General features: G+C 39.6%; 1 long non-coding RNA gene and 1 pseudogene across 1 annotated transcript; both read right to left on the minus strand.

Moving 5' to 3' along the window:
* Positions 1–10,921: 10,921 nt before the first annotated feature.
* LOC112931007 (NADH dehydrogenase [ubiquinone] 1 alpha subcomplex subunit 3 pseudogene) lies at positions 10,922–11,504 on the minus strand (annotated as a pseudogene).
* Positions 11,505–12,444: 940 nt separating this feature from the next.
* Positions 12,445–17,768, minus strand: LOC112931000 (uncharacterized). The gene is made up of 3 exons (XR_003237246.2): positions 16,957–17,768; positions 15,797–16,098; positions 12,445–13,620 (listed from the first exon to the last, which is right to left on the minus strand). It is a non-coding gene; the product is annotated as an uncharacterized lncRNA (long non-coding RNA).
* Positions 17,769–27,537: the final 9,769 nt, after the last annotated feature.

The raw sequence follows: 27,537 nt of genomic DNA on the forward strand, positions 1-27,537 counted from the left end.
TAATATGTGTAAAGCTTTTGAAACAGTCTCTGACACAGAGTAAGAACCATGTGACAATTAAGGCAAAATCAGTAAAACCCCAGACATTGCCTCTTACTACCAAAGTTGTTTTATTTTTCTCTGCCATAGTCTTGTCATTCCCCAAATAGGAACAATACCAGTACTGACCTGGAAGTGTTGTTTTGAGGAGGAAATGAGTAATGTGTATAGAGAGTAAATGAGTAGATACATATTAGAACGGTGCATGGCGCTTAAATATTCTTTCATAGTAGTTGTTATTAGGATTATAGCATTATTGGCATTTTGATCCTTTTCTCAGTGACACAGACACACACACACACACACACACACACACACAATCTTCCTCTGCTTCAGCAGTGATCAAGCCAGTCCCGCCTGAACTCTTTTTCCTCAAGGGAACAAAAGTGATGCCTAGGGTGGTCAGTAATTTGAGTCATTTCAGATGAGCAATACACACAGATTACAGACTGCTTTTTTCCTCAGCGCTCACCCCCAGGAAGACAAGAATAATTCCCAGTACCCGGGCATGAATGGTACTCACTACACCATGTCAATAAGCCCATAATTATACCCTGCCCTGAAATGTTTTCTAAGAACGTGCCTGACTTGCATGACTGCAAGTCTTTCAGGATAGGGCCTTGACGTCCACTGTCTTGATGACTCCTGCAGCACCCAGCTGTAGTCCAAAATTTTGACTGATCGCTTGGTTGACTAATTGATACAGAAGCCGGCCCCTCTAGCTGCTCAGCTTCCAGTGCAGACAGTCCTGCTCTGGAGATGCAAGACTGTGGGAGGCTCACCTGTTGCCAGAGCCTGACTGCCTGGCTTTAAGACCTTCCTCCATTTTCTGTTTAGGTGAACTTAGGTCATTTATCTCACTTCTTTGTGCCTTGAAAAGCTCTAAGATAGGAATCATAAGAGTCTCTATTCTGAGGATTAACTGGATTCATCATGTAAGGACTTAGAAAGGTATCTCGGTATAAGAAGTGCTCGATACATATTAGCTTTTTTTTTTTTTTTTTTTTTTTTTTTTTTTTTGGTTTACAGTGTCTCGTTTTGGATGAACTGACTGGCTTTTTTTTTTTTTTTTTTAATTTACTTAAATTCAATATGTGTTAGCGTTATTGACTGGCTCACACAGCTAACTTAAAGTAATCTGGGTTGTCCAGTTACCTCACAGTCACATGGTGTGTCCCCATCTGAACATAGAATAGACAGTGCTTCCCTCCTTTTGTGGATATAGGCTGTCAGTCCAGCAGAGAGAAAGCTTCCACAGCAGCTGTGCCCTGCCCATCACTCCAGCAGCGAATGTGGGCCAAGCGTACATACCTCCATGAATCATTTTGGCTGTTAAGAATCATTCACCAACATGACCTTCTCTTTTCTTCTTGAGCCATGCTAATAAGGCTATATCACTTACCACCCACACTTACATACACATCCAAAATAAAATTTAATCTTGCAACAATTATGTCATATAGATTTGTCCTTGGGCAAGAAGAATAATATCTGTTCTATCTCTCCCTTATTCTGTCCATAAACATTTACTGAATGTCCATTACCTAGACACAGGTCTAGGCATTATGATTATAACAGGGAAAGTCATTTTAGACCAGAGTTTATAAACTGGAGGGATGAGGGACACAGGAGATGGAGCACAAAGAGAAGTAAATAAGCAAATATAAGGCCATGTGATAAAGCATAGGGTTTCAAGCAGGGAAGGCAGGGAGGCTAAATTATTAGACATCAAACTAAAAAAGCAGAGTTTCAAAGAAAGCTTCCCCAACAAAATGGCATCCAAGCTGAGCCTTAAGCAAAGGTATGTTAATTCACACCAGTATTCCATTATGTGGGTAGAGAAACTGAGGCACGGAGGACACCAAAATACAGTTGCAAAAATGCACAAGAGTCTTTGGAATAAAACACTGTCCTGAAGACATGGAGTTCTTTATTTCCACCATCACACCATGCTCCCTCCCTCCAGAAGATCTAAACATTTTAAGTTTATGAGTCTGACAACTTCAATGGCATTCCTTACCCAGGCTATAAAATTCTGGCCCTGCCACCACAGAGCTGTTTTTTCTGAATTTCACAAACTTAGAGATAACACTGACTCTAGTTTTCTGGCTAACAACAGTAATGGAGCCCAGGAGCGTGGTTTATATTTGAAGACTAACTTTACAACTAGAAAAAAGCTGCTGCCTGTGAAATTCAGGCCAGAGGGTGAGGGTAGAGGAAGGAGTTTTCTCTGAGATTCCCTGCTTTGGGAAAGCCAGAACTTTCTACTTATTTCGTAAATCTTGAATTTCCCTTCAAAGTTATGTTTTTGGAGAATTTTGTTTGTAATGACACAGGAAGATATCATGTCATAGCAATATCTACAAAGTAATAATAGAAATACTCTTTTCAAAAATAAATACTATGTGTAAAAAAATTAAGTAATGATAATGCAATTATTTCTCATGGATATCTACTATACAGTAAAATAAAGAGGTAGGATCAACATGCCAACTTTGCACAAAGTTATCAACACATAACCTGCCTCATAAAATAGTTTCTAAGTAAGATTGTAAGTAAGATTTTCCCTCTTTTTCACAAGAGGATGCCTATGTCCATCCTCTTGGTTCTGATATCATTGTACAAGCATTCATTAACCAAGAAACTTTACATGCCATGGTAACACTGGCTCAGCCAAAATAATTAATGAAGATCCTTTGCCAAGCATGTGAAGGCTATTGCTTTTAGAGCCAAATCTGGTTGACTTCCACTCCTACAATCATGTAATTTGACACCTGAGATATCCCTACTCCTACCCCAATCCACTCCATCAGACTGATTCTACCAAAGCAGTGCAGGTTTATAAAGAACCAGAGAAATTATCATCAGAAGAGAGAAAGATGCTATTTTGGCATAATTATAATCAGTAATCTGAGGCGTGCCAAAGTTAAGTCAATAAAGGTTATTTATAAAGCATGAGGTAGCACAGTACTGTTAGGAATAAATAGAACCCAGGACTTCAATCCTTGACTTCAGCTAACAATGTTCAACTGGGAGAACTATCTCTAAAGTTCTAGAAAAGGAATCACGGGGAGAATATCAGCAAGACCTATATTTTGCATTCTTTACTGAAAGAATATTTTAGAAATGAAATGTGATAACAATCAGATGCTCACTCCTACAAGGAAGAATGGACTAATAGCAACTTTTGCCTTCATCATCTGATGGTAAACACTCTGCCTGGAGAGCTGAATATAGACCCAAGGCCATGGAGAGTACAGAGAGAGCTGGAGGTTAGAAAGCAGGTTCACTTAGGGGACCTCTTCTCTTTAGATAACACTTTACAGTTCACAAAGTTTGTTTCAATTTCGCCAAAACCCATCAGGTGTCTTCTGTGTGCTGGCATTATTCTAGGCATTCTGGTGTCAGTGGCCAACAAGGAAATCAAAGTCCTATCACGGCCGTCTTATTTAATCCTTGAAACAAACTCACAAGAGGTAGACATTATCCCTATTTTATGGTTAAGAAAAGCGAAATTTAACAGGATTAAGTGATTTTCCTAAGATCACAGAGCCATCAGACTGAGAAAAGTAGTAAGAATTTAACACTGGTCATTTGACTCCCAGACCCTGCCCTGTACAATAAATCACTCCACCTCCAGGGGGTGCCCTCGAGCCCTCTTGTGGCTATTCTTCAGCTTTTTTCTGTTCGTATCACCTTTTGTCTGGAGGACAGCTCCAGCAGTCAGACAATTGACCTTTGAACAAAAGATTGGACGAATGGAAGAAGGCTCAGAAACTAGAGATGGGGGGGGGGGGGGAGTGATGTAAAGAAAGGAGGGGTAAGACTCCAGTCTCGACCCTTCTCTCAGCTCCATGCCTGGATTAATGGAAAATTGTGATTTTCCTAAAGTAAGAATTGTGATATTAATGTGTTCACATTTATTTTTTTAAATAAGTTTGGCTTCCACCAAATTTTACAGTTGCTCAAAAAGCATTTAGCTGGTTATATGCAGAATGTAGAAGTTACTCCTAGACTCAAAATAATTTAATATTCAGGCAGAAACTATGCAATAACAAATCCCGTAGTAGTGATTCATCTTTAGGCTGAACATTAGGATGGAAAGTTTTTAAACATTACCAAATCCCTAGGACCTTCTACAGACTAATCAAACTGGAAGTCTTGGAGTTGGAGCCCCAGCATGAGTTTCATGTCAAAGCTTTCCACATGATTCTACTACACAGGCAAAGTTGGTAACCTTTCAGTGGTTCTCAAAGTGTGGTCCTGGAGGTGAGCAGGAGCAGCAGGAGTAGCAGCATCATCTGAGACCTGTTAGAGATGCAAATTGTCAGGCCCCACCCTAGATCCAAAAGCCAAAACTCTGAGGGTGAGGTCAGGCTTGCTGTTTAAGAAGCTTCCAGGTGATTCTGGCAAAAGCTCAAGTTTGAGAACCAATGCCTTAAAATATTTTGTTAGTCGACGAACTATGATCGATCTAGGTGAACATCCAAAACACCTCCCAAACATTAGAAGCAATGAACATGGAACTACTTTAAAAACATATTTTGCATTTGAAAAAAAATGATGGCCATAGCAAATACATTTAAGCTAAATGATGTAGGGTGGGGGAAACTTATTAAATTTCTTTTTTTCTGAGTTTTCCTCATATTTTTCATTGATTTTATTTTCCTTCTGTTTCTAGTGATCAAATGCTAAAGCTTTCAGAGTGCTGGCCTAATGTAAATGAGTTCCCTCTCTCTTTAATTGCATGAGACACATGTGAGCACAGAAATATGAGTTACAGATTTATGTGTATTAATCTTTGTGAAAGCAGCATTCTCTGAGTATCATGCAAGCCTCACGTGACAGTGTTGGGTGCCACAGGCAGGCATGAGTTGTTTACATTAGCAAATACATTTCAACAAAAACACATGTTGGCAGTTAGCGCTCTCTCAGCTCCTCACACAAGCCATTCTGTGGGGAGCTAGACTTTGTTAGGAGAATTTTAAAAGTCCTTTTTTTTTTATATTTGGTTCCTAACAACCATCTGAAGATCTCAAAGCATTTTGGATATGTCCGATTTTCAAATCTTTGTAAATACAAAGAATTAATATGACTGATCCAAAACCAGAGAGTGAAGTAAGAAATGTCAAAGTCTTCAGGCCACACTTTGAATGAACATCTCAATATGAATGCTTTTGGGGGAAAGTGGGGGGGGGGGGTTAACTTCTCATTCAGAAGCCAACAAAAACAGCCCCTGCTGTGGAAATGAGGACATAAATAGTCCAGTTAAGCAGAATTCTGAAGAGCCCAGGAATGTCATTAAAGTGACATAGGATGAGAACAAGCAAGCCATTTCCAGAGGCAGGGCTAAGACTACCCAGCTTGCAGGGCCAGCTCTGTTGGTACAGGATGCAAATACTTCCATATGGATTGGTAAAGAATTGATGCTCTGAGCTCCCACAGTGTCCTCTCACTGCCATGGCCACCCCTGATGCTCCCTCTCCTACCCGGCACTCCTGCCCTCCCCACCCCAATCCTGCAGCTGCAGAGGCAAGGCCAGACAGACCAGGGCGTTCCCCTGCTGAAGCCCTGCAGCTGATCTCTTCTGATAGCCGGTGCCCACACCATGTAGTCTGTTGAAAGTTTTGAATATCACCCGGTGCCCATCTAAGCCTAAAAATGACTCTCGGAAAGGAATGAAATGAGTTTTGGGTGATTTAACAAGTCACTAATATACTTAACTTCACACCATGTATTGTTGTACTTGAATGAAATGCCCTTAAGCATATATACATTTTTTAAAGTGGGGGTAGTTTCCGGCACTTGAGGCCTTATTCCTAATGGTACCACTGGCCTCAGCAGTGTTCATGGTGGTCATTGTGGTGACAGTCATGATCACAGGTGTACTGACATTCCACCTGTGTTGCTTCTCTCATTGCAACTTATTCTTTTTTTTTTTTTTCTTTTTTTTTTTTCATTGCAACTTCTTCTAACCGGAGAGCACCATGGGTCACCAAATTCAGAGGAAGGCAGTTCTCCCATCAGATCAAGCATGTAAAGGAGCACATAATGCCTTGGGGGAAAAAATGCATAAAAATCTCCTACTTTAGAGTTTGAACGTGATAACGTTTTTCCCCCTTTCATTTCAAGACATTTATTTCTACTGTGTTTTCAGAAAGGGTCTCCCAATGGAAGTGTCCCAATGGGCTGTGGATGAGCTGTGTTGCACAGTCATAAACCCAGACCCTCCTGAGTGACCATCCCCACCCTTCTCTTTCAATACTTTTTGGCTAATCAAGAGAAAAGGGAAGGTGCGAGAAAGCACATGATACTATGCCATCCAGCACAGTGTATGAACTCCTGCTTGACAGGACCTAACTGTCTGAAGCAGGCTCAGACACAGCCATGCAGCCTCAAAAACTTTTTCAAGCCCCCACCTCCCAAACCTGCTCATTCAGTTTTGCCTGTTGTCTGATCCACACCCAACAATTCTCTCCAGCTCTCCGTTTTCATTCTTTGCCAGCTCCCTTAGCTGGAGGCTTTACCAGTTCCTTTACTTCCTGTTCTACCCTTGACCCTTGTGTCCCACGCCTTCATGTTCTGCAACCTTGCAACCTTGGGACAGTTGCTACTACACACGCAGCCTAAGTTCCTGGAAACCCAGCCTGAGCAGAGCCCCCAGACCTGCTTGCTGGGCCGGGGAGCACAGGAGCCTGGTTTCATCTGCATCACTATGATATTTTCACAAGAGGACTTGCTAACCTCAGGATCATTCACTCTCCTCTACATTGTAGTGCCATCTAGTCAGCTAACCACCTGTAAGCACCAACTCTTTACAAGTTACCTTCTCAGAGCTACGGAATCCGTGCCTTACCAGGGACTGAATCATTCATGGCAGTAGTGGTGAGTGAGAATAAGCATAAAAGAAAAGAGATATTTTAAGATCTACGCAGGGGGGAAAAAAACCTATTTAAATAAATGTAAATATCCATAGTTTTCAGCATGGAAAAAGTCCACATTACATACCTCTTCCTTACATAGCTGCTAATGAAGAATTTCCAGTTAAAACAAGCCCCAAAGACATGTATCCTTTTCTTTCTTTTTTTTTTTACAAAGATTTATTTATTTATTCGGAGAGAGAGAGGCAGAGACACAGGCAGAGGGAGAAGCAGGCTCCAGGCAGGGAGCCCGACGTGGGACTCAATCCCAGGTCTCCAGGATCACACCCCAGGCTGCAGGCGGCGTCAAACCGCTGCGCCACCGGGGCTGCCCCCAAAGGCATGTATCCTATGGAAAGTTCTTTTTCTCTTTTTTCGGTTACTCATTTATGAGGAATTCTAGGAAATGATATTAATTTAGTGCCCAAGACTTTACTTTAGCCTTAAGTCCTCTCATCCAAATTCTGATGAGGTTTACTATGTAAAGAGGATTAACTTTAACATTTAATTTAAGTGCTCTAAGGATTATATTATCCATAAATGTCGGTAAATAAGTATTATCTTTCTCCTTCGGTATATAAAATGTAACACTCCTGTACCACACTTGTTTTCCAATAACAGCTGGCAAGTTTGGTGTGGGGTGGGGCTTTTTAAGAAATTGGTGTGGAACCAGCAAAATAGGTTTAAGATGCATCTGGCACTTAAATTCTTTTATTGTCTCCCATTTACTCCAGGCTTATATAAGTTTTAGATTTAAGTAATCAGCCCCATAGTGATATCATCCATGTTTCTCAGAAGTAGGTATCTTTGTCCTCTAGATTTTAGTATTTCACATACCTTCTCTTTCTAAATCCCTGCTAGTGAGAAACACTAAATTAATTCCACCTGACCAGCAGGAACATTGGGTCTAAAAAACATTGCTTGTGGGTGGCTCAGTGGTTGAGCAGCTACCTTTGGCTCAGGAAGTGATCCTGGAGTCCCGGGATCAAGTCCCACTCGGGCTGCCTGCGTGGAGCCTGCTTCTCCCTCCGCCTGTGTCTCTGCCTCTCTCTCTGTCTCTCATGAATAAATAAATAAAATCTTTTAAAAAATTAAAAAAAAAACCTTGCTTATCAACTTATTTACCATGAATATTTTCTTTTTGCTTCTTCCTAAACTTTATTATCACATTTCCTGTTGTTAGAACTCTGCAAACAAATCTGGCTATAAATTCATCAAAATTGGTGCTTTCAAGAAATTTCCTATAAAATCATTATCTGCAACCACTGTCCTCAATCTCACCTCTACTAAAAGTATTAGTAAAGCATTCGATTTCCAATGTCACCCAAAATTCTTATTTTCTTTATTTGTTGAGTATTTCACTTGGAGTTATAATATTAAAAAAAAAAAAAAAACCTCAGGGGTTTAGTTCATATATGAAACGTTTGGAGAACCTCCAAGGACCTTATGTAGAAATATATTTACAAAATAAGATAACACGTTAGAGATGTTACAAGGCAAATAACTAGAGTACTAAAAACAAAAGGAGAGAAGAAATAGCCAGTGCTTGCTTGGTTTCCAACTAAAACTTCACTTCTGAAAACGGCAAAACATAAAGACCTACTTTTCATGGATTATCTTTAAAACTGAAATTGATTTCAATCAGTTCCGCCAAAGTGTATTAATCATAATAGCTACCATGAATGAAAGCACAGTGTCAGCCACCTCTTGTATGTCACCTCTGAGCCTCTGAGCGTCAGCTGTTTCTGGGATCCTAAGGCACCTGTTGGGTTTCAGCTGCCTGTTCCCTGCCACGTCCACCAGGGCTCCTCCCAGCCACCTGGGCGTCCTGTGCCTCAGCATCACTCACAGCTCCTCACCTCTCACAGTCTGCACCCCCTCCCCCTTCATCCCGGGGCACCAGGTGCCCAGGACTTGTTCACCACCCTCACAGGAGCAACTGGAAGTGAAAGGGAATTAATACCCATGGAGTAAACATTTGATAAATGGAGGGTACGAAACAAAAACAATTTTGTTTTCCCTTTGCCATCCCCATGATACAACAGTTCGAGTGTCCTTTCAGAAGGCAGTGTCACAAGAGTGTCTGTACACCAAGTAGACACAGGCTTAGTAGCATCCCCTCGTATTTGCCCCACCTCCCTCATCACTCCTGTTTCCCGAGGGTTGCACTCCTTTATCACAGCTCTAAGTAAGAGGAGTGGCACGTGGCTCTGCTTTGGTCTGTCTGCTTGCTGGGAAACCGGTACACTGGTTAACTATTCCTGCATAACACAACTACCACACCTCAGTGGCATGTGACAAACAGCATTTCATTCTTTGCCAGTGGGCTGGGCAGCTGTGCTTCAAGCTGTGACTGCTGAGATGGCTCTGCTGCTAGCTGGGGGTCCGACTGGCCATAGCTCCTTGCTGCAGGCTGGGCTCAAGTCAACCCCACGTGTACTGTGTAGTAACCATGGAATTCGGACTGTGGATCAGTGAGGGAAGTTCTTCTTACAGGGCTGGCATAAGTGTAAAAAGACAGCACCACAGCCCCTGCTTGAGTCATGTCAACTAATATCTCGCAGACCAAAGCAAGCCATATGACTGAATCCAAGAGGGGAAGAGGCACACCTAGTGAGAAACTGCAGGGTTACGTGGTAAAGGGCCTGGGTATAGGCAACAGGTCAAGAAACCGAGCCAATGATGCAATCTATCGGATTTGGCTAAGACAAGCAGTCTTGTAACAATTTAAAAGATATCTATAGTTTACAGATGAAGAAATAACCATCCTAAGAAACAAAGGAACTTACTCAAAGTTAATCAGTTTGACTGAGCCAAGATCCTAACACAAGTCAAGTCCATCAGACTCAAAAGTCCATTTATTCAGAAATTGCAAGTGAGTGCCCACTCTGCACCAGGAAGTGTGTAAAGTATTGGGGATGCCAAAGTATCATTCTGACCTCCAAGAGCTTAAAGACTAGTGAAAAGACATATTGACATATAAGTACGATATAATCAGGTGATTGCTATAATGGAGCTGTGGGCAAGCGTGGGAGACAGGGCACCTAAGCCAGAACTCCCAGGACAATCTGAATGTCCTCATTTTTCACATTTCTCCACCACAGCAAGCTGCTCATTTCACAACACAGCATGTTTCCTACCCATCTCAAGAACATTTGTACAGATAAAGCTAAGAAATTCCAGCACTGTAACATCTTACTCCATAGGAATGCCCTAGGCTTTATTTATGGAAAGATAGAAATGTAGACATTCCTTCCCCAAATGAGATCAATTTCTTGAATAAGTAATCAAAGAAAAGGTAGATCTTCCGGACACATTTTATTGTTTTCCCAGAACTTAGGCTTACATACCTGTTCCTGCTAATAGTCACAAAAGTTCCTATCTTTTTCTTTTTTTTTTTTTTTTAGATTTTATTTATTTATTCACCAGAGACACACAGAGAGAGAGGCAGAAACATAGGCAGAGGGAGAAGCAGGCTCGCCCAATGCAGGTCTCAATCCCAGGACCCTGAGATCACAACCTAAGTCAAAGGCAGATGCTCAATGTTGAGCCACCCAAGGGTCCCCAAAATTACTTTTTTAATCCCAAAGTACAATATTGTTTATTCAATATAATTTCAATTTATGGCAAGGCATTTTGCATCTCACAACACAAAATGTGCTGCATATGTTTATGTCACACTAACTGGCAAAATATTATGATTTATATTTTTATCTTTCTTCCTTCCAGTCATTACCATCTTCATTCAAAAGACTTAGAATGAAATTATTAATAGCAATGAAATGAAAGAAGGTATCAGAGGAAAGAAAGTTTTGTCCTATTATTAGTTACCACCCAGAATTTGTACCAGTGGTTTTCTATTCTGGCTACATATCAGAATTAGAATTCATTTTTAAAAAATGTTCAGGCCACATAAAGCAAATAAATCAGAATTTCTGGATGTCGTCTGGATATCATCTTTTTTTTTTTTTTCCTGGGGTCACTCTATGCATTTTATTGACTACAGGGAAGAGGCCACCTCCATGTCACCAGAGGTGCTCACAATTTCTTCAGCCACTCCAGGCTGGGGCCCTGGGGGTCCTGGGGGTGGCTGGGCACATCGGGCATGTTCCCATCATCTCAGAGGGGCACTGGATAGTTGTAGGGTGTGGCCTGGTTGATCATGGTGGCATATTTGGTGAAGGGACTGAAGATGGGCAGAATCACAGCGAGGCCCCCCATGGTGAGGGACGCGACCAGCACCAGCTCTTTGGCCCAGGCATCCTTGAGGAAGGCCATGAGTCTCCCAGCTATTTTGGTCTCTGCGGCGGCAGCCTGGATATCATCATTTTTAATCACCTTCTTAGGTGATTATAATGACCAGCCAGGACTGAGAAACACTGTTCTTCTATACCATAAACCTAGATTTTCCCCATTTTAACTTGATTTCTTTCCTTAGCATAAAGTTGCTATTTGAGATGTTAAGGTATATCCAGTATCCTCAGTAAAAATGTTTTAATTCACTTATTCAACAAATATTTGCTGAGTGCCTGCTACATCCCCCATGCTACTACATACAGAGGGGAGGTAAAGAGTACTGAGCAGGAGCCATAGTCCCTTTCTTTAGGGAGATTATGGAACAAAAAGCAAACATTTAACAAGTAAACAAAGGCTATTTAAAAAGTAAACCAAAATATTATAAATTATAAGTGGCATGAAGTAAAAGCCTGCCTGAGGACATTACATATAAGCTGAGATTTGGGGGATAAATGGGAATTTACTAGACAAGGAGCTGGAGAAAGAGTTTTCCAGACAGAGGAACAGCACGTGCAAACATGCTGAGACAAAGAGTCAGGCTCGTTTAGGGAACTGGAAAAAAGGAGCTGTGGTTGGGACAATGTGAGGTGGGAGAAGGGGCTAGGCTGAGGGGCCCACATGGTTAGGGGGTCCGGTTGTGTTAAGAACTATATAGTATGCTCTAAGTACAATAAGAAGTGTTCAGATATTTAGAAATGGGGAGAGGAGGTGAGGGAGAGTGACAAAATCCAATTAACCTCAATTAAAGGGAATGAGTGCTCCTCCTTAACCTACCAGGAGACATTTCAAGAGTCAAATGCTCAGAAACTATTAAATGATTAGTGGAATCATTTAATAAAGTGTTTATGAAAATAAAGCATATATTTATAAATCACACACACACACACACACACACACACACACACCGTTGTCACCTAAAGTTTATTCATACTAACTAGTAGAACAGTTCATGTCAATAGTGGTACTGGAGTGCCTGGGTGGCTCAGTTGGTTCAGCATCTGACTCTTGATTTGGACCCAGGCCATGATCTCAGAGTTGTGAGATTCAGCTCTATCTGGGGCTTCCCTCCATGCATGGAACCTACTTATATTCTTCTCTCCCTCTGCTCCTCCCCCTCCACACACATTCTCTCTCACTCACTCTCAAAAAAAAAAAAAAAAAAAAAAAAAAAAAAAAAACTCAGCTGTACTGTTCCTTTTAATAACTAAATTTTAATACAGTGCTTGCTGTTCTGCAAAATTACAGTGTTTGTAATCATTCTCTTTTATTGCCAAACCTAATTGCTGTCTTTGTTATTGTAGAACCTGAGTTCCTTCTGAAGAGGATGAAACACTCATCCATTTGCCCAGGAAAGGCAGTATTATTTTAAGGAAAATGTTGCTTTGATTTTCATTGATGATCTTTAGCCAGTTGATAAATCTTCAAAGAGACACTTATACCTACATACAAGTATGATGGATTTCTGATACGCTAATAAGATCGGTCCTATGAAGAATCCCAGGAAGATAAATATACTCTGGGAACAAATGGCTTTTTTGCTAAATGACAGATTCATTGGTTTTAATGACTTCTTCCAAGCCTTCCTTCGGCAAATATGGTGCCCCAAAACAAATCACCAGTAGTGTGTTTAAATTATAATTTAATGACTTAAATGAATCATCTATGTGTTCGTTTAAACAAATAAGTGTGATCCTTTCTATTAATTTATGAGGACTGTCATAACAAATTCTACAAACTTGGTGGCTTACAGCAACAGGAATATATTTTCTCATGGTTCTGGAGGCCAAAGTCCAAAATCGCCGTGTTAGCACACTTTAGAGGAAAATCCTTCCTTGCCTCTTCTAGCTTCTGGCACTCTGGCTTGCAGCGACATAACTCCAGTCTCTGTCTTTACATGGTCTTCCTCCTTGAGTCTCTCTGTCTCCAGTCTCCATCTTACAAGGACACATCACTGGATGTAGAGCCCATCCAAAATCTAAAATGATCTCATCTCAATATCCTTAATTGCATCTAGAAAGACTGTTTTCAAAAAAGGTCACATTCATCGGTACTGGGGGTAGGACTTGAATATATCTCTCTAGAGCACAAAATTCAATGCACTATACTCTCATAGTTAATATTATGATTGGCTATAAATGAAAAAGTTCTCAAAATAATAGCAGCGTAACCAAGAATAATTTATTTTTCTCTCAGGATAAAGCTCAAGTAGGAGGACAATGTCAATATAGCTCATATATAGGCCAGGGTATCAAGGACTCAAACTTTTTCTATCTTGTTTATAAAAGAATGGCCTCTATTCTTAAATTTGCCTCATGAAGCAAAATAACTACTCTATCTCCAACCACCATTTCTGCATCCCGGATACCTGGAAAGTAAAAAGATAAACAGAAGAATATAGCTTTTTCTTTTAACAAAACTTATTGAAAATTGTTCATATCACTACCATTTACATCTCATTGCCAGAATTTAGTCATATGGCAAACCTAGCTGCAAGGGAAGCTAGGAATTCTAGTTTCTATTCTGGGTGGGCATTTGCCCCCCTAAAATTTAAGGATTCCATTACTGAAGAAGAATCGGAAAGTGGTATTGAAGAACACACAAACATCTCTGCTCCAATGGCGAAATAACCTCCCAGGATTGTTCTTGAAGAACTAAACATCCTGAGTTGCTATGTTCTATAAAAAAAAAAAAAAAAAAAAAAAAAAAAAAAAAAAAAAAATGCCTGCACAGACCTGAATTTACTCTAACCTCTGAAGTGAGCATATTTTTATACTTGTTTCCCTTTGGATTTCTTTTCCCTAATTACTACCTAATTTGCTTGTTTGATCTCCATAGAATACTGTGATGTCTCCACCAAATGTACCAGTTAAAAAACTATTACATTTATTTGCCAGTATAACAGTCATTCCAATTCCCTTGACTGCTAATCCTTTCTTGAGGTACTATCCCCCTGTATCTCACTGGGGTAAGGACATGAATGGAAAGCAAAGGAGCATGATTCAAGTAACAGGGGGAATGCATCCTAAAGAAGGAAGGAACTAAGTGGACTTGGGAGATAACAGAAGCAGCAGCAGCTTCCATCCCAGCAGGAAATGAGCAGTTCGTTTTACTTCCAAATGTGACCGAAGAACAACTGTTTGACAATTGAAACTTAAGGCTGAAAAAGAAAAAAAAAGAAAAAAAAAAAAAAGAAACTTAAGGCTGGTATTGAGAGTAGTAACCAGGAATCTCATCTGAGCTGATGGAACAAAGACATGCCTCAGGAGCTCCCATAATGGTAACATTCAGAGTCAATTAGAGACCATGGCATTAACTGGGGGAGTTAGCTTAGTGTAGCAGAAAGGAGATGGAGAAGGAAAATCTGCTCTATGAAATAGAATTCATTGGAATGAGATCGGGAAACAAGCCCCAATAGGCCAGCCAGGGTAGTGGGTCACCCTCATTCCCTACTAGAGACAAAAAGGCAAAGACAAAGAAATCCAGAAACGAAAAAAGTGCTGGGAAGTGGGGAGAAAAACTGTCAGAAGCCTCTTCTACCAAAGATAGATTCAGAAAATGCTTGTCAGATATTGCCAACCACAACCACAGAATACAGTATCCTCTGGAACTGTGCCCCAAGGAACAAGCAAGCAGAGGATATTTGCCAAGTAGTGAGTGAGGAAAACATGTCTTGATACCTTGATAGGTGGAAGTTCCACCACAACCTGCTAGTGATATCCCATTTACTAATTGTGAGGACAAGTCCCAGCGAGGTAAAAATTGACTACCACTTTCTCAAATACATGTACTTTTGTACTTAAAGTACCAAGTCCGTTTCTTCATTGACCCCCATTTCTGTGGGCTCTAGTGTTAATCCTAAAAATAAGATTGTTTTTGTAATAAAACCAACAGCCAACTAATTTCAGGTCTTCAGTTTTTCTGTTCCTAGGCATACAACTTCTACACTTATCAATAAATCCATGTTTTATTATTCCCTTGAGTCTAATTAGGGAGACAAATCCTCTTATTCTGAATCACTATTAAAAGGGGCAAATCCATATCTCCCATTTATAAACCTATGAAGGGAAATCCTCTGAATTCAGGCCCTGGCAGAAGAATTCATGTGTTTCCAAAATGGTAGAGAACGAAAGATTTCTTTCACTCTCATAATTTGTAGCACAGATTTCATAGTCCCCAAAATATTAAAAAAAGAAGAAGTAGCTTAAGTAACATACCAACCATTACCAAAAGTGGTGAAATGGTTGTGTGATTAAAAAGAACTTTCTTCTATTGTTGGATCAGACACCCATCATCTGACCAGCTGTAGCTCAGATGATTTTTTCCTTCCCGAATGTTCTTTTTTTTCTTTCACATCTATAATAAGGGGAGCAAATCCCCTACAAACACTACAGAGTTCACATAAAAATAATATAAGGAAACAGATGTGAGGGCATTTGGTGCAGTACAATGTAATATATAGATGCAAGATGTTCATATTTCTACAAGAATGAACACTTCCCTCTAGGAGTATTTTGCTCAGTATTTTGCTCACTTTGACTCACCACAGGACCAGTGTAATTGCCAGAGTGTTGAGAGGATTTTGTTTTATGTTCATTGTTATATAGTTCGTGTTCCCATTTCATCTTTTAGGTCTTTATCTTGATTCTTTGATTTGTTTGCTGAATTTTCATTTTGCTTGCTCAGGAATAAAAATCTTCTGTTTGTGATCCCTCCACTGCACAGTTTTCTCATTCCGCAGCATGGAATTGTTGGTGTGTCTTTAAAGCCTTCGTTCAGGGGACCACACAGGCTTAAACAAGGAGTGACTTCAGTTGTTCTCTCATTGCTGATTAACTTAGCAAGTCTTAGAAAGACAAGAGAACAAGTTAGTTCAGTGGATGATTTGGTGGAAGAGGGGAGCAGGGATCCTCAGCCATGCACTCTGCCTTCCAACCCTGGGAAGCCTTCGAAACACATACTGAGACAAGGATGTTTTTCCTTCACACCAGACTCCATCCACCCTGGCCTCCAATTTTTCTGACAATAATAATCACAGTGGTTTTTTGAGGAACCTCAACTGAACCAAAGAGTAAGACAAAAAGAGTCACCTACTGAACAAAAATACCAACTTTACTCCTGATGCAGACTGGGTTAGAAGACTTAGCTTACCATGAGAACTGAAATGAGTTTGTTCATTCCCAATATTTACTCTCATTGTCAGAACAGCCTACCTAAAGAAAAGTGTGAGACCATGAGGCACACACTCTTACCCAGGTCACTGCCTCCACTTCTCTAAGCAGAGAGTGGAAAGAAGCACACAAACTCCCCTCACACACAGGACTTTTAATAGAATAGTTCCCCACAAGCAAGGAAATTTGAGTAATGGCTATCACTAGACAAACACGTCACCAAGAGGAAGAAGGAATTGGTCCAAAGGTTGGGAGTACATAGAGACCATCACTCCTCACAGAAACCAGGACTCAAGGGAGAGATTTCTCTCTAGTAAATACTAATAGCTAACACTTACTGAGTTCTCACTATGTGCTAGATACTGCTCCAGAAGCTTTACCTAGATTAACTCATTTGATCCTCATAAGAAGCTTTTCCCATAAAGTACCATTGTTATCCATTGTTATCTCCATTCTACCGATGAGGAAACTGAGGCACAGAAAAGTTAAGTAACAGGAGAGAAAAGAAAATCGTGCCCAAGCAGAAGACTCACCAGAAGGCAAAGCAACATTGTATCACTTATAGGAATTCCTGGAAAGTCCAGCCCAGATGGAAGAGTTTCTTTTCTTCTATATTTAGGGTTTCTCTTCCCAATACAGCCAAGGCTGTAAGAAAATCCCAACACACAGTGCTGCTCACGAACTGGGCTGGCCTTGACGGGTAGGACAGGAAGGACAGGTGGAATGTTCTCTCTTCAAAATATCTCCCCCTTAGGCTGGTGTGGAACCTGCAGGAAGTCCCCACTGACTTCGCTGCTGGCATTATTGCAACCAAAATCAGCTGTAAAACATAAGTGTGATTAAAATGGGGTAAAGATGAGTTATAAACAGGGACACCTGGGTGGCTCAGCAATTGAGCGTCTACCTTTGGCTCAGATCCCGGGGTCCTGGGATGGAGTCCCACATCGGTCTTCCCGCAGGGAGCCTGCTTCTCTTTCTGCCTATGTCTCTGGGCTTCCCTTTGTGTCTCTCATGAATAAATAAATAAAATATTTTTTAAAACGATGATTATAAACAGGATTTATCTTCTTGCAACATGTGAATGTAAAGGTGGGGGTTAGTCCTAAGGAAATGAGACGGATTGAAGAAAGGTGAGAAGAAGGAAAGAGCATTCTCAAGCTGGAGAGCTTGGTGAGAAGGGCTCACAGATGTCCAGGAAGCAATGTGAGGGCCCCACGACTAAAAGTGTAAATACAGAACAGGGGATGGTCTGCCCCTCTCTCATGCCTTCACTTTATTCGACTTGATGTTCCCAAGCCCTTTGAGGGGGAAGTTTTCTTTAAAAAAAAAAAATTATTTATTTATTCATGAGAGACACAAAGAAAGAGGCAGAGATATAGGCAGAGGGAGAAGCAGGCTCCATGCAGCGAGCCTGATGTGGGACTTGATCCGAGGTCTCCAGGATCACACCCTGGGCCAAAGGCAGACACTTAACCGCTGAGCCACTGAGGCATCCCAAGAGAGAAGTTTTCTTATAAAATCCCTCTCATTTGCCAAAAGGTCATTATTGCCTGTCTATATTAGAACAAGAACACTCTTCTGTCCCTGAATCTCTTCAACTATCCATTGCCACCAACACATGCCCTGAGAGTCTATAAAGTCAGCAATGATACAAAAGACATCAGTTCCAAGATGTGATATATAAATATAGATTATAAGGATACCTGGGTCGCTCAGTGGTCTACCTTAAGCTCAGGGCCTGATCCTAGAGACCCGGGATCAAGTCCCACATTGGACTCCCTGCATGGAGCCTGCTTCTCCCTCTGCCTGTGTGTGTCTCTGCCTCTCTCTCTGTGTCTGTCATGAGTAAATAAATAAAATATTTTTAAAAATAAAATATAGGTTATACATAAATATATGTTTTTATATAATCTGTATATAATTTTATATATAACTATATATTTACATATCATTATATATTTATATATACAGGCTATATATAGGCTATATATATACTTCACATATGAAACATCAGTTCTATAATATCAGTTCTCCCCTTCAATATATTAGTTTCCTGTGGCTGCTATAACAAATTATCACAAACTGGGTGGCTTCAACAGAAATTTATTCTCTCACAGTTTTGGAAGCCAAAAGTCAAAAATCAAAGTGTTGGCAGGACTGTATTCCCTCCAGAGGCTCTAGGGGAGAAATCTTCCTTTCCTCCTCCATCTTCCCGTGGCTGTCCACACTCCTTTGCTTCCTTGACTTCTGGCCACACCACTCTGATCTCTGTCTCCATGCTCATATTGTCTTCAATATATGAGCAAATTCAATATGTAGCAAATTCTTTGCAACATCATCTCCTCGTCATTCAGTCTCAAATTTTTTTCTGTCTTTCTGTCAAAATCACTTTATTAAAGATCTACCCAGATAATCCAGGAGGATTTCATCATCTCAAGATTTTTTTAAAGTATTTTATTTATTTATTTGAGAGAAAGAGAAAGAACAGGGGGAGGGGGAGAAGCAGACTCCCCACTGAGCAGGGAGCCCAACATGGGGCTTGATCCCAGGACCCTGGGATCATGACCTGAGCCTAAGGCAAGTGCTTAATCAACTGAGCCACCCAGGCACAACCTCATCATCTCAAGATTTTTAACTTAATTATATTTGCAAAGGCAATTTTCCCAAATAAATTGACATTCACAAGTTCTAGGGACTAAAATGGAGCCATATATTTCGGGGCACTACCATTCAACCTACTATATTCCATCAGAAGAACTAGCGAAAATAAAATGAGAAAATAAATGGACTAATAGAGCCTCACCTCATGCCACTTCATCAAGGAAAATACTAAAATGAGAGCTTGTATGGCAATGCCCTGAAAAAGTGTACCAGAAAAGAGCACTGAGTAACTGTCCCAACAATTTTGACAACCAGGCATGTGATCTTAGATGATTCATTTAGGCTTTCAGGGCCTCAGTTTTCTAATCTGTAAAAGAGGGTTGTTTGGATGTTCCTTGAGTATCTTCCAATCTCAACATCTTATGATCCCACAGAAATTTCCACATATATTGTAGAGCCCAGTATGCACACTGTTAGAAAACAGACAAAAGTAATGTGATTATTCAGCAAACATTGCTGAATGCCTTCTTTTTGCCAGGAAAATGAAGAGGGTTCCGCACATCAATACATAAGCTATCGCACTAACTCAAGCAATCAGCAGAATCTCTCAGTGATGCTAAAATCAACAAGCCCCCCTCCCCAACAAAATTAAACTGCTTTAAACAAGTCTACCCCACCCAAAAGGGGGGAAAAAAGGGTAAGAAGAAAAACCTGGCATAACGAATCTGAAGCAAAGTGGCCTGGTTGCCACTAAACATACCTGATTTTGTTCTGTGCTAGGGAGATACCGTGCTGCAAAAGAAAGAGTATGCATTCTGGAGATTCAGTTCGATCTGAAATTGATCCCAATTCTATGAGATCTTGAAAAAGTCATTTAACCTTCCCAAATCTCTCTGCTTTTGTGGAAAATGGGAAAACCACAAGAATGCCATGGGGAAATAGTGAGAACGCAAGTGGAGAAGGTATGGAAGTCATTCAGTGGCAGCTGCCTGGCATGTGCTGTTTCCTTCTGTTTGCCCTGCCCAGGAGAGAGTAAATAGATCTGACCTTAGACAAAGCTGTAAAGTGTTTGAAGTTCACTTTTCACCTGCTTTCCCCTACTTGTCTTTTCCCTCTTAATGGTAACCCTTCCAGGCAAGGAATTTGTCATTTATAGATGTTTATTTAAAAAACGGAAATTACTCATACCAAAATGTTACCCGTAGCAGACTTCTGATTATTTTGTCTCTCACTGTGGAATGTATGTCACAGAATATTTAAATGTGAGCAAGCAGGTGACAGAAGATCAGGGTGTGGGAGCAGAGAAGCTGATTCTAAAGTCCTCTGAAATGAAACTAGCCCCTAGGCAGACCCAAAGGAAGATTCTCATTAGGTATTTTAGAATTGCATGCAAGGACTGAATGCAACGCATGTTGATTCCTCTCTTTCTTACAAAGTCAAGCTGAAAGCTAGAAACTCATTCTAATCTGCTGTGATTTAAATAATGACAGTACATATTCATAAGAATAAGAAGCCTATCCCATTGTCACATTTGCCTTCCCCAGATTTACTTAATGTGACCACTTCTCCTTCCCCAAGATACCAAGATGTATGATGAATGTTTTCTGAAAGAAATTTATGTCGTGTGGATATTTGATAAGTTTTTCAATGCCAACCCTTCCCCACAGCTCTTATCCAAGAGTACAACAAATTAGATTTCTTGTTTCTTTTCATATAAATACATTTAAAAACCAAGCGGCAAAAGATACTGAATATAATCCAGGCCAGTTAATGTTTATATGGAACACTGTGTTTATAAGGAAAAAAAATTCTTCATAAATTCTGAATTTGTTGTAGTTTCAATACAATTTCAATACAGTTTCAATACAGTAGCAAAATTGGCCAGGCCTTTCGACATCAAGTATTAAGATGAATGAAAAAGGATTATTTTTACCTTCCCAGTGCCAAAACATTCTAGTGATTAGAATTGGCACAGGATACGTCATCTAAAAATATTCCAATTCGTCATTTTCTGCTATATAAGACCATGTCACTTTTTTTTAATTGGTCTGAGACAAGGAGGTTTTCATTAACTCTTACCAACATTATTCCAAAGAAGAGTTAGCTTCAGATAAAGCCATATACTTTTTTAATTATGTATAACTGTGCCAAGATATTCTTGGGGAGAAAAAAAATAAAAAGCTCCCTCACAACCCTTACTAAGAATCTTACCATGGGGACTTTGCTCTTATTTAAATAAAGAGTCAATCCTTTATTAAATATATTCTAACTAGCTATTACTATTATGGGAAAATCACCTCTATGAATGAGGAGATTAGGGGTAGGAGAGGCAGGGAGAGTCTGAACTAAATTGTTTGTTCTTTACAATTCATCAACACTTCAGAGAATGCTTTTGTAAAAACATAAAGCATTACTTTTACATTTTAAGTATTATCCTACATAGAATGTAGTGTGCGGTTAAACTTTGTGCTAGAGCTTAAGGACTTCATGAGTTCACCAGGGAATGAGAAAACACCTTTGGTAAATAAATTAGAAGTATTTAAAGGATTTATATTTCAGTTCTCTATATGAGTCGGAGAGTTTTCCCATTCTAGTTATTATTTATCCTATTCTTTATTTTTTTTTGTTGTCAAAATTATAAGCAGATAGAAATTATAGGAAATGTTGATATATTGCATATGTATATATGTGTATAAATGTTTATCACACATTTATAAAGGATGACCTATCTGAAATCGTAATGCTTTACATGGACCTCCTATTGGGAATATTTAAATATATATTAATTTTTCTATATATGGACAACAGAATATAGACAGAGAATATATTCACAATTATGTGACTCTTAAACTGTGTTTCTTAATTAAAAAGGGTGAAAAATTAAACAAAACACTATCATAAAGTTTAATGTTACTTCTAACTAGATAGCTCTGATTTAGCTTATGATGACTTGTTATAAGCTTTTTTTTTTTTATTAAGTTGGAATTCAAGTATAAAGAATGAAAATCTGGCCAGAACAACAACCTAAAAAAAAAAAAAACATTGTTCAAAATAATAATGACAACCACAATCAATGACTTCCAAAATAATGAGATATTTTTCAGCTCAGCAGTAATATTTATCTTTTTTTTTAAAACATTTTATCTGTTCATTCTTGAGAAACAAAGACAGAGGCAGAGGGAAGCAGGCTCCATGCAGAGAGCCCAATGCAGAATTTGATCCTGGGACTCCAGGATCATGTCCTGAGCCGAAGGCAGAAGCTCAACTGCTGAGCCACTCAGGTGTCCCAACAGTAATACTAACACCTAATAGTTATTTTTAAAAAAGTGACTATTACATCAGAGTCTGCTTGGTTATCAGCTGCTTTGAAGATCTAGATTCACATCAATTTCATAGTTTTCAGATGTCTGGTAGGAAATCAGACATAATAAATCAATTAAAATCAATAAACTTTATCCAGATCAGCAATTCACTGTATTTTAGAGATAATTTTTTTTCATTTCACAAAAAAGATGTTGATTTTTGTTGTTTTCTCCCTATTCCTCAACTCCACATATCATATCTTTGTCTTTCACTATCTATATAGGTCATAGCAGGTTGGCAGGGGCCAATGACCCAGTAATAAATAGAATACAGAAGTAGGGGACACCTGCGTAGCTCAATGGTTGAGCGTCTGCCTTTGGCTCAGGGAGTGATCCCGGATTCCTGGGGTCGAGTCCCTCATCTGGCTCCTTGCATGGAGCCTGCTTCTCCTCCCTCTGCCTATGTTTCTGCCTCTCTCTTTCTGTGTGTCTCTCATGAATAAACAAATAAAATATTTTTTTAAAAAAAGAATACAGAAGTAGGATCCTAGGAGGCAGCCAGGACTCTTGCACATGGTAACAGAGGGATAATTCAAGGGCTCCATTGCTTCTACCCCAGCATTATGGCTCAAATACCTCTGTCCTGGCAGACTCCTCATTCTGCATGGGCTGTATGCCCACCAAACCTGGAACCTCTGGGGTATAGACTCTTTTGAGGAACTGTCACAGATATCATTACCTGTAGGAGTTTGCTGGTTTGATGGCAAAGCAAAATGATAGCAGCCTTGAACCTGATGGAAATCCTCTTCTTTGCATTCCTTCAAATCCTGGGAGCCATCTATAGTCAGAATAAGCTTACTGATTGGCTTACAGATTTCCAATGAAATAATCCTTAGAGGGATCTGGAAATAATGTACTTGCCCAGTGTTTCCAAACCTCCAAAAGATATATTTAAAAGTAAAAACTAAGATAGCAACATTTAAACTAAATCACAGCATCTCTTATGATACAAATGATTATAACAAAATGATTGCAGACGTGAGAAATTAACTTCACCTGTGGATAAAGTAAATTTTCCATCTAAAAATGTAATACTGTTTAAATCCAACCTGGGAAACAAAAGCCTCAAAAAAATAGTCTCCTAAAGTCATTTTGCAAACCATCCTACTCTCTACTCTCTCATCTTCCCCAGCCCTGCACCCTACCACACCAACCTAACCATTCCTCTTTTCTTTCCTTTTTCTGCGATCATTTGCATATAATTAAAAGATTTGGTTAGTCTTTTTTTTAAAACTCAGTTCATGCCCATTGAAAATCTAGAAATATTGTTTCCATCATCCAGAACTCAGCCTCACAAATTACCACAAATTGAGTCTACTAAATTGAATGTATCATCTGGCTGAACCACAATCCTAAATGGTGAGTCTGGTTTTTTTCCTCATTTTTATTCTGTCATTCCTTTTCCTTTCTTGATTTTTGTCTCCCTACTCAACACATTCTTGCGCAGTTAGCAAAGTAGAGAATGAAGAAAACATACATGATTTGTGTGTACCCTTTTAACACATAAGAAGACAATAAATATTTCAAGATGAAAGGCATTATTTTCGTTTTTACCTACTTTTGTAGAACCTACTTGATTTTTGTAAATCAGGAAGCAATAGAATGATATTAATGCTTTGGGAAAAGAGGGATGAGTTGTCCAAAAGATAACTGCGGCAAAAAGAATAAAGAACTATAAGGATACGGCTTTAACACTACAATTCTCAGCTGCTTTCCTATAGGAGAGGAAACTAATACTAAATATTCTCCATAAATACATCCCTGAGAGAATAGATATTTCAGGGGAGAGGGCATCCCGGATGGCTCAGCAGTTCAGCGCCGCCTTCAGCCCAGGGCGTGATCCTGGAGACCCGGAATCGAGTCCCACGTCAGGCTCCGTGCGTAAAGCCTGCTTCTCCCTCTGCCTGTGTCTCTGCCTCTCTCTCTCTCTCTCTCTCTCTGATGAATAAATAAAAATAAAAATCTTTTAAAAATCTATAAAAAAAAAAGATACTTCAGGGGAGAATGAAGAGAGCAAATTTCAAAAAAGAAAACAAGTAAGAATCCTATTGCTTTTGATTTGTACATTACATTCAGGAAAGAGAACTTTTTCACATAGTCCAGCAAAAAATGTTGGAATATGTGGATTTGAAAGAAGAAAGAGCATTTACATGCAGATAAAGATAATGATGAAAAAATCATATTTGTTCCACGATTACTCCAACATTTTCCTTCAGGACATTTAAATATCTTTCAGTGAATCAGTGATTTCAGTTTCTTGAAGTCAGACTTGGGAAACATACTAAACACACCTGTGAGAAAACAAGCTTCTGAACAGAAAGGCAGTTTTTATAACCTCAAGAGTGACACAGACAAAATGATCAATACCCTCCCAAGAGACAGTGTAAATATCCAAAGTGCTAATAAGCGGAGGCGGAGCCCTCATGACAGAAGGTGTGGTATGTGTACAATTTCCAGATAAGAATGAAATCATGGCACTTAAACAGTAGCAGCAGTGTTAGTTACATGTAATATTTGAGAAATATGACAACCATCTCAATCTGCTCAAGTAGCTCTCATGGTAAGGGTGAAATTTTATCAACATTGTTTAACTTATGGTGTGTTAGAAAAATAGCAAGGAGATAAATTGATGGATTAAAAGATAAGCTACTCACAGGCAGACAAACAGAAGGACAGATAGAGTTACAATCAAACATGTACTTTACTCAAAAAGATAATAACTAGCCCCAAGAAGTGACAGGTCTGCTAGGAAAGCCTTGAACATAGAATTTTCTTTGTTTTTAATTTAGTTCTCGCAGTGTCATACTGCATAACTGAGAATAATGCTTAAAAGTCTCTAGGACACTGTTTTCCATCTGTTAAGTGAGGCTAATGATATTTTCATATGGTTTTTTGAGGGCAAAAGACTTATGAAATATTTGAAAGACTCTGGAAGAAATGCCCTCTATTAATTGGAGCTATTTTTTTTTTTAAGATTTTATTTATTTATTCATGAGAGACACAGAGCAAGAGAGAGGCAGAGACACAGGTAGAGGGAGAATCAGACTCCATACAGGGAGCCCGATGCGGGACTCAATCCGGGGCTCCAGGATCACGCCCTGGGCCGAAGGCAGGTGCTCAACCGCTGAGCCACCCAGGCGTCCCTAATTGGAGCTATTTGACATGACATTATTTTCTTTAGTAATTGGAGTTCAGCCAATAGACAGAAATGCAGTGTATATATGAAATGATGAAGCATCTGAATGCACTATGAGGGGACCGTAGGGCGTTCTTTGCTGAAAAGGGGACTGGCTATCTTTCTAGGAGTAATTTCGACATAAACCAAGGGAAAGGGTCACCCTCTAGATCCTTTCCAATTCTGACGTCTATGGATCCTAATTTCTCCTGCCCATTAAAAAAAAAAAAATGTTAACAAGAGACCCACAATATAGAGATGGAAAATAAGACTGTGCTTGTCCTCACACTTTACTTTCAAAAATACCATAGAATTTCACAAGAGATAGTCTGTATTACAGCACAGGTGGCGATCCCCTTTAAAATAAATTCAACTACCAGTTTTCATTATATGACCCACTCCTCATGTACCTTTCTCTACACACAGCACAAAGGAATAAGAGCGTTTTTGCCAGGAAACAGGAAACCATATTCTTCTTCCATTTCTTCTTCTCCTGTGCTTCTTAAAATTGGAAGCCACTTATATTTATCTATCCCGTCTGGAAAAGGTCAAAGTGAGTCCATTTTAAATCATTTTTGACAATGGGACAAACTTGAACTGGGAGCAACCTTTTGGACCAGCATGTGGTCTGCTATGATGAAAAGGACCTTGTAGATGACTCACTGGCATTCTCTCCTGGCTCACAATCCACCAACAACAACCAGTATATGGTTCTGCATTGGTACCCACAGACGACTATGGGATCATTACCTTTCCCCTTTATTTGTCTCTTGACACCCATCCACTCAAGGTTTCTTTTTCAGTACAGGAAGTCAATTTCCTTAAAATCTCAAATGACTTTACTACAGTAATAAAGGCATTAGACTACAAACTAGACAGGGAGGTAATGATAAGTAAAATCTCATTTCTCCTTTGAGTTTGGCATAGTGTAGCACCAATAACCAGATTCTTAACAGGTTTTTCTACATTTCATTGTCCCACTCCATTTGCATGTTCTTGCAATGTGGATGTCCCTATTACTCAGTCCTTGTTTATATTTCTCTCTGGTTTTAGGATAAAACTACTCAAATTTCAATTTTGACATCTTATTCTCCCTCAGAATATCTAAGAAAGAGTTCTTGTAAACTAGATTCCTGAGATCTTATACCAGGCTTAGGCCAAACCTGACAATCTGAGCACTAATTTTCCTACTGTTCAGAAATATCCTAGAAATATCTCTGAAAGAATATTATCTTTCTCTTTCCTAGAATGACCTGCCCAGGACAAATAGTAGAGATTGGTTTTTCTGTCCTCTCTAATTTAATCATGTCTCTTTTCCTCCTCTCCAGCACGTAAAACATTTCTAACTTTCTCTGTCCCCCAGGTAATATATTTGCTTTTCTTATCTCTGCGTTTTCCTTCTGTTTTTTCAGATGTTCCACATGGAAGGTCTATATTTCTCTTCTCTCCTCCAGAGGATTCTAACCCTCCTGTTATGGTCACCATCAGTTCACTGTACTACTAAAGATTTGGGACTTTTGAGCTAGAAAATCCAGACTCAAATTCCCACTGTGCCACTTAACACCCATGTGATCCAAGGTAATCTCCCACTGACTCTGCACACCAGTGGCTAAAAGCTAGGTGACCGTGGGCCAATGACACGATCACTCCAAACCTCACTGCCACTATTTACAAAATGACAGTGCCTACCTTACAATGTTGGTGTAAGGAGTAAATGTGATGATCAACACAAAACTGCTCAACATGATCGCTAAACAAACGAAGCACTCTAGAGATATTAGTTATTACCATTATTACTAATGTAGACCCATACTATGTATACTGGGTTTCCTGTCTTCACTTTGTTCTCAAAACAAATGCTATTATTTCTTAAACCTAGGCTTCATCATACCTCATTAGCCATGAGAATTTCCCTCACAGTCCACATGAAGTTTGGAGTAGTAAGCTGGGGGAGCTGTAAGCACAGCCAGACTTTT

Source organism: Vulpes vulpes, chromosome 4 (assembly GCF_048418805.1).
Source record: "Vulpes vulpes isolate BD-2025 chromosome 4, VulVul3, whole genome shotgun sequence".
Lineage (NCBI taxonomy): Eukaryota > Metazoa > Chordata > Mammalia > Carnivora > Canidae > Vulpes > Vulpes vulpes.